Source organism: Drosophila bipectinata, unplaced genomic scaffold, assembly GCF_030179905.1.
Source record: "Drosophila bipectinata strain 14024-0381.07 unplaced genomic scaffold, DbipHiC1v2 scaffold_34, whole genome shotgun sequence".
Taxonomy (NCBI): Eukaryota; Metazoa; Arthropoda; class Insecta; order Diptera; family Drosophilidae; genus Drosophila; species Drosophila bipectinata.
Window position 1 is genome coordinate 27,530 of NW_027222960.1, and position 8,111 is coordinate 35,640.

The 8,111-nt window shown below is 36.7% G+C and overlaps 1 non-coding gene and 1 pseudogene across 1 annotated transcript; both read right to left on the reverse strand.

The window, feature by feature from the left end:
• Window positions 1-1,364: 1,364 nt before the first annotated feature.
• Window positions 1,365-5,311, reverse strand: LOC138927568 (large subunit ribosomal RNA). The gene has a single exon (XR_011444024.1). It is a non-coding gene; the product is annotated as a large subunit ribosomal RNA (ribosomal RNA).
• A 343-nt stretch (window positions 5,312-5,654) lies between these two features.
• On the reverse strand, window positions 5,655-5,807 carry LOC138927570 (5.8S ribosomal RNA; annotated as a pseudogene).
• Between the last annotated feature and the right edge of the window lie 2,304 nt (window positions 5,808-8,111).

An 8,111-nucleotide genomic window follows, 5' to 3' on the forward strand; every position in this document is an offset into this window, starting at 1 on the left:
CAACTCCCGCCGTCTTAAGGTTTAAGACTTATAACAATATATGTTTAATATTTTTAATATCCGTGAGGTTTTAAATAGGGACAGAAGGAATCTCTTGAATTGAATCATGCGCCTCACTAATAAGATGACGAGGCATTTGGCTACCTATGCGAAAGTAATTCAACTCCCGCCGTCTTAAGGTTTAAGACTTATAACAATTTATGTTTAATATTTTTAATATCCGTGAGGTTTTAAATAGGGACAGAAGGAATCTCTTGAATTGAATCATTCGCGTCACTAATCAGTTGACGAGGCATTTGGCTACCTATGCGAAAGTAATTCAACTCCCGCCGTCTTTAGGTTTAAGACTTATAACAATATATGTTTATATTTTTAATATCCGTGAGGTTTTAAATAGGGACAGAAGGAATCTCTTGAATTGAATCATGCGCGTCACTAATAGATGACGAGGCATTTGGCTACCTATGCGAAAAGTAATTCAACTCCCGCCGTCTTAAGGTTTAAGACTTATAACAATATATGTTTAATATTTTTAATATCCGTGAGGTTTTAAATAGGGACAGAAGGAATCTCTTGAATTGAATCATGCGCGTCACTAATAAGATGACAAGGCATTTGGCTACCTATGCGAAAGTAATTCAACTCCCGCCGTCTTAAGGTTTGAGACTTATAACAATATATGTTTAATATTTTAATATCCGTGAGGTTTTAAATAGGGACAGAAGGAATCTCTTGAATTGAATCATGCGCGTCACTAATAAGATGACGAGGCATTTGGCTACCTATGCGAAAGTAATTCAACTCCGCCGTCTTAAGGTTTAAGACTTATAACAATAAAATGAAAATATTATTTTCATTTTCACGTCACTAATAAGATGACGAGGCATTTGGCTACCTAAACGAAAGTAATTCATCTTCCGCCGTTAAGGTTTAAGACTTATAACATAAATGAAAAATATTATTTTCATTTTTCACGTCACTAATAAGATGACGAGGCATTTGGCTACCTAAACGAAAGTAATTCATCTTCCGCCGTTAAGGTTTAAGACTTATAACAATATAAATGAAAAATATTATTTTCTTTCACGTCACTAATAAGATGACGAGGCATTTGGCTACCTAAACGAAAGTAATTCAACTCCCGCCGTCTTAAGGTTTAAGACTTATAACAATATAAATGAAAAATATTATTTTCATTTTTCACGTCACTAATAAGATGACGAAACAGTTAGTAGGCCACAATTAGTAGGGAAACGTGGACAACCCGTGATAAATCCTTATATGCTTTCTTAGATATAGCATATAAAAGATTTTTATACTAAATATACATATTTACACATGCATATTTACATTTTTTTTATATTTCGAATCATCAAGCAAAGGATAAGCTTCAGTGGATCGCAGTATGGCAGCTGCTCAACCACTTACAACACCTTGCCCGTTACAAAAGTCGTTTACAATTGATTCTAGGCTTTGTCATTGTATTAAATAATGTTTTCATATGTAACTAGCATGGCATCAGGTGATCAAAGATCCTCCCAATTTACTATGTTACAAATTACATTGGCATCACATCCATTGTCGTTTAAATATAAAATAATAAACTTTAAATGGTTTAGAAGCCATACAATGCAAATTGCCCCTTATTTATCATTGCAGTCCAGCACGGATACGACCTTAGAGGCGTTCAGGCATAATCCAACGGACGTAGCGTCATACCACTGTTCGCTCGAACAAGTATTGTGCCATTGGTCCGTACCTGCGGTTCCTCTCGTACTACGCAGGAATGCTGTCGCAACAACGTTTTGTCATTAGTAGGGTAAAACTAACCTGTCTCACGACGGTCTAAACCCAGCTCACGTTCCCTTGCATGGGTGAACAATCCAACGCTTGGTGAATTTTGCTTCACAATGATAGGAAGAGCCGACATCGAAGGATCAAAAAGCGACGTCGCTATGAACGCTTGGCCGCCACAAGCCAGTTATCCCTATGGTAACTTTTCTGACACCTCTTGTTAAAAACTCTTTAAACCAAAAGGATCGATAGGCCGAGCTTTTGCTGTCCCTGTGTGTACTGAACACCGAGATCAAGTCAGCATTTGCCCTTTTGCTCTATGTGTGGTTTCTGTCCGCACTGAGCTGGCCTTGGGACACCTCCGTTATTATTTGAGAGATGTACCGCCCCAGTCAAACTCCCTACCTGGCAATGTCCTTGAATTGGATCATACCTGAGTAATTGGAGTTATACCAAATTTTCAAATCGATAATACATGAATGCATCTCTCATTAAAGAATTTGTTTGCGATTATATAACAAACTCGTGATACTTTGATCAAGAAGCTTGCATCAAAACCCAATACCATAAGATATAATATTTATATCCGTATAACGGCTAGGAAATGATACCCGCTCCATTTAATCAAGCAAGTACGGCAACAATAAGAGTAGTGGTATCTCATTGTCGGTACTAACCGGCCGGCTAACGTCTACCCCTCATTCTACGCCTCTTATGTCTCCGTACACTGCCAGATTAGAGTCAAGCTCAAAAGGGTCGTCCTGTCCCGCTGAGTATTGCAAGGACGCGCCCTTGGCTGTGGTTTCGCTAGATAGTAGATAGGGACAGAAGGAATCTCGTTAATCCATTCATGCGCGTCACTAATTAGATGAGGAGGCATTGAGCTACCTTAAGAGAGTCGCAGTTACTCGCGCCGTTGACCCGCGCTTACTTGAATTTCTTCACTTTGACATTCAGAGCACTGGGCAGAAATCACATTGTGTCAACACCCGCTAGGGCCATCACAATGCTTTGTTTTAATTAGACAGTCGGATTCCCCAAGTCCGTGCCAGTTCTGAATTGATTGTTAATTGATAATCGTTATAATTAATAAGAACTAATTGGTTTGACCCAACTAGTATTCTTAAAATTTTAGCAAGAAAGTTCCACAATTGGATACGTAACTAAACTATCCGGGGAACAAGTTACAACCATAAATGATTATAACTCTATTTACCCAGAACGAGCACATAAACCATATTATGTTTCCCAATCAAGCCCGACTATCTCAATCTTCAGAGCCAATCCTTATCCCGAAGTTACGGATCTAATTTGCCGACTTCCCTTACCTACATTATTCTATCGACTAGAGACTCTTCACCTTGGAGACCAGCTGCGGATATTGGTACGGCCTGTTGAGAAGTTTGCGTATCCCCACCATAAATTTTCAAGGTCCGAGGAGAAAATATCGACACAACAGTATATGTCATGCTCTTCTAGCCCATCTACCATATCTCTCTGCGAAAGACTTCCATGGTAGTACGACTATAAAACAGAAAAGAAAACTCTTCCGATATCTCTCGACGGCTTCTTTATGGTCGTTCCTGTTGCCAGGATGAGCACGAGGCCCATATTTAATAACAAACGGATACTCAACAGGTTACGGAATTGGAACCGTATTCCCTTTCGTTCAAAATTATTCAAGTATATAATTTTCACAATAATTGTAATATTTATTTTTACTTGAAAATTTTCGGCTTTCGCCTTGAACTTAGGACCGACTAACTCGTGATCAACCACTGTTCACACGAAACCCTTCTCCACTTCAGTCCTCCAAGGTCTCATTCGATTATTTGCTACTACCACCAAGATCTGTACCAATAGCAGCTCCATGCAGGCTTACGCCAAACACTTCTACGCATACCATTGTACCTTCCTACTCACTAAAGTTTCAAAATTTATATTACAAGTAATATAAATCATCTACTTTAGCGGTAATGTATAGGTATACAACTTAAGCGCCATCCATTTTAAGGGCTAGTTGCTTCGGCAGGTGAGTTGTTACACACTCCTTAGCGGATTTCGACTTCCATGATCACCGTCCTGCTGTTTTAAGCAACCAACGCCTTTCATGGTTTCTGCATGAGTTGTTAATTTGGGCACCGTAACATTACGTTTGGTTCATCCCACAGCGCCAGTTCTGCCTCGCCAAAGTGGCCCACTGGGCACATTATATCATAACCTTAAACTTCATATCAAGAAAGTTAAGGTTCTTACCCATTTAAAGTTTGAGAATAGGTTAAGATCGTTTCGACCCTAAGGCCTCTAATCATTCGCTTTACCAGATAAGATTATTTTATATAACATTAAAATGCACCAGCTATCCTGAGGGAAACTTCGGAAGGAACCAGCTACTAGATGGTTCGATTGGTCTTTCGCCCCTATACTCAATTCTGACAATCGATTTGCACGTCAGAACTGTTTCGGTCTTCCATCAGTTGTTCCCCTGCCTTCAACCTGATCAAGTATACTGCACCATCTTTCGGGTCACAGCATGTCTGGTCAAGGTACGTTCGGGTTAAGGGTATAAATAATATAGATATTATTATACATAACTATATAGAACGCCCGGGATTGTGTTAATTAACTATAAAATAGTTAAAAAACTAATCCCATTAATAGTCAAGTTAATTACGCTATTAGGTTTATATCCCAATAACTTGCACATATGTTAGACTCCTTGGTCCGTGTTTCAAGACGGGTCCCGAAGGTATCCTGAATCTTTCGCATTGTTAATCATACAAGTGCATATAATAAACACAAAAATCAATGATAATTATGCCATTATATAATTCCGAAAAATTAACGCACTGTATCGTTATTCATCTATCAACACTTTATCAAATTAATGACATTTATCCTATGTTAAAATGCAAGCATAATAATTTGAATAAACTATAAGTCATATTTTATGATAAATTATATATGTTAATAGATTACAATGTCCTTATATGGAAAAAATGCACACTATTTCTATAATATTATTTAAATATTATAACTTTAATGATGAATTTTCCATAATGGATATTCAGGTTCATCGGGCTTAACCTCTAAGCAGTTTCACGTACTATTTAACTCTCTATTCAGAGTTCTTTTCAACTTTCCCTCACGGTACTTGTTTACTATCGGTCTCATGGTTATATTTAGTTTTAGATGGAGTTTACCACCCACTTAGTGCTGCACTATCAAGCAACACGACTCTTTGGAAACATCATCTAGTAATCATTAACGTTATACGGGCCTGGCACCCTCTATGGGTAAATGGCCTCATTTAAGAAGGACTTAAATCGTTAAATTCTCATACTAGAATATTGACGCTCCATACACTGCATCTCACATTTGCCATATAGACAAAGTGACTTAGTGCTGAACTGATTTCTTTTCGCTCGCCGCTACTAAGAAAATCCTTGTTAGTTTCTTTTCCTCCCCTAATTAATATGCTTAAATTCAGGGGGTAGTCCCATATGAGTTGAGGTTGTATAAAGCAATGTATATATATATATAAACAATATATCTCTATGAAGAACAATATATTGGATATTTTGTCAATTTCGCATCTTTAAATAAGAGACAATTCTAGTTAAAAAAAATTTAATTTTTTTTATGCTAGACATTTCTCAGTATTATTTGAATTGAAAAAAGAAAGAATTGTATATCTTCATTTTCTTTTTATAAATATTTGAGATAATTACTTTTATATTTAATATTATGAATATATAAAGATATCCAATAATATACCATATGCATATCAGTATAGAAATATATAATAATAAGCAAGTTGATTAGCATAGTCTTACGACCTCAACCATATGTAGTCCAAGCAGCACTATAAAATTAATTAAAGTACATAACAGCATGGACTGCGATATGCGTTCAAAATGTCGATGTTCATGTGTCCTGCAGTTCACACGATGACGCACAGTTTGCTGCGTTCTTCATCGACCCATGAGCCGAGTGATCCACCGCTTAGAGTTTTATAAATATATATAAATATACAATTCGTCAATTATGTTTTTATTGAAAGAAATTAAAAATACACCATTTAACTGGCATATATCAATTCCTTCAATAAAGTTATTTTTATACCTAAAATAATTGTTGCGAAATGTCTTAGTTTTATATAATCAATATAAATATAATTTATATGTTTTAATATTATATAAAGCATTAACCTGTATATCAGGTACAACAATGTATATTTTAGGTGTTGCATTTATCAATGTATGCGCATAATTTAATATGAACAATACATCACGCAACGCATGTATATTAATTAAATATACACGCAATTTATATTCAATATATTCGTCTATATTTAAACATATAAAATATGTTTAATTTTTTGATATACCTAAAATAATTGTTGCGAAATGTCTTAGTTTTATATAATCAATATAAATATAATTTATATTGTTTTAATATTATATAAACATTATTAACCTGTATATCAGGTACAACAATGTATATTTTAGGTGTTGCATTTATCAATGTATGCGCATAATTTAATATGAACAATACATCACGCAACGCATGTATATTAATTTAATATACACGCAATTTATATTGAAGACAACAAATGGTCTATATATTCAATATAATATATATTGTCTTTTATTTTTGGGTAATTTTATTTATATATTTATATATAATAAATATTTTAATAACGGATAAGATTCATTCAATAATGATCCTTCCGCAGGTTCACCTACGGAAACCTTGTTACGACTTTTACTTCCTCTAAATAATCAAGTTCGGTCAACTTCTGCGAAACAACCGTAACACACAAGGCGTCACAGTGATCACGTCCGGAGACCTCACTAAATAATTCAATCGGTAGTAGCGACGGGCGGTGTGCACAAAGGGCAGGGACGTAATCAATGCGAGTTAATGACTCACACTTACTAGGAATTCCAAGTTCATGTGAACAGTTTCAGTTCACAATCCCAAGCATGAAAGTGGTTCAGCGGTTTACCCGGACCTCTCGGTCTAGGAAATACACGTTGATACTTTCATTGTAGCGCGCGTGCAGCCCAGGACATCTAAGGGCATCACAGACCTGTTATTGCTCAATCCTCATTATTGCTAGACGCAATTGTCCATTTAAGAAGCTAGTATCCTTATAATGGGACAAACCAACAGGTACGGCTCCACTTATATAAACACATTCAAACACAATAAACATTTTACTGCTACCATGAATGAAGGCTATATAAGCTTCAACACCATAATCCTGAAGATATCTATTTAATATATTTGAGTCTCGTTCGTTATCGGAATTAACCAGACAAATCACTCCACGAACTAAGAACGGCCATGCACCACCACCCATAGATTCGAGAAAGAGCTATCAATCTGTCTTACACACTTATGTTCGGACCTGGTAAGTTTTCCCGTGTTGAGTCAAATTAAGCCGCAGGCTCCACCTGGTGGTGCCCTTCCGTCAATTCCTTTAAGTTTCAGCTTTGCAACCATACTTCCCCCGGAGCCCAAAAGCTTTGGTTTCCCGGGAAGCGACTGAGAGAGCCATAAAAGTAGCTACACCCAATTGCTAGCTGGCATCGTTTATGGTTAGAACTAGGGCGGTATCTGATCGCCTTCGAACTCTAACTTTCGTTCTTGATTAATGAAAACATCTTTGGCAAATGCTTTCGCTTAAGTAGTCTTACGACGGTCCAAGAATTTCACCTCTCGCGTCGTATACTAATGCCCCCAAACTGCTTCTATTAATCATTACCTCTTGATCTGAAAACCAATGAAAGCAGAACAGAGGTCTTATTTCATTATCCCATGCACAGAATATTCAGGCATTTGAAGCCTGCTTAAGCACTCTATTTGTTCAAAAGTAATTGTACCGGCCCACAATAACACTCGTTTAAGAGCACTAATGCAGGTTTTTAAATAGGAGGAACATATGAAAAAATACAAGTATTTAAACATAAATAAGAACATACACGTAATACGCTTACATACATAAAGGTATAGTACTAACTACAATTGTATGTTGTACTACCGTATGAAGCACAAGTTCAACTACGAACGTTTTAACCGCAACAACTTTAATATACGCTATTGAGCTGGAATTAGCCGCTCTGCTGCGGCACACAGACTTGCCCTCCAATTGGTCCTTGTTAAAGATTTTAAAGTGTACTCATTCCAATACAGGGCCTCGGATATGAGTCCTGTATTGTTATTTTTCGTTCACGACCTCCCCGAGCTGGGAGTGGGTAATTTACGCGCCTGCTGCCTTCCTTAGATGTGGTAGCCGTTTCTCAGGCTCC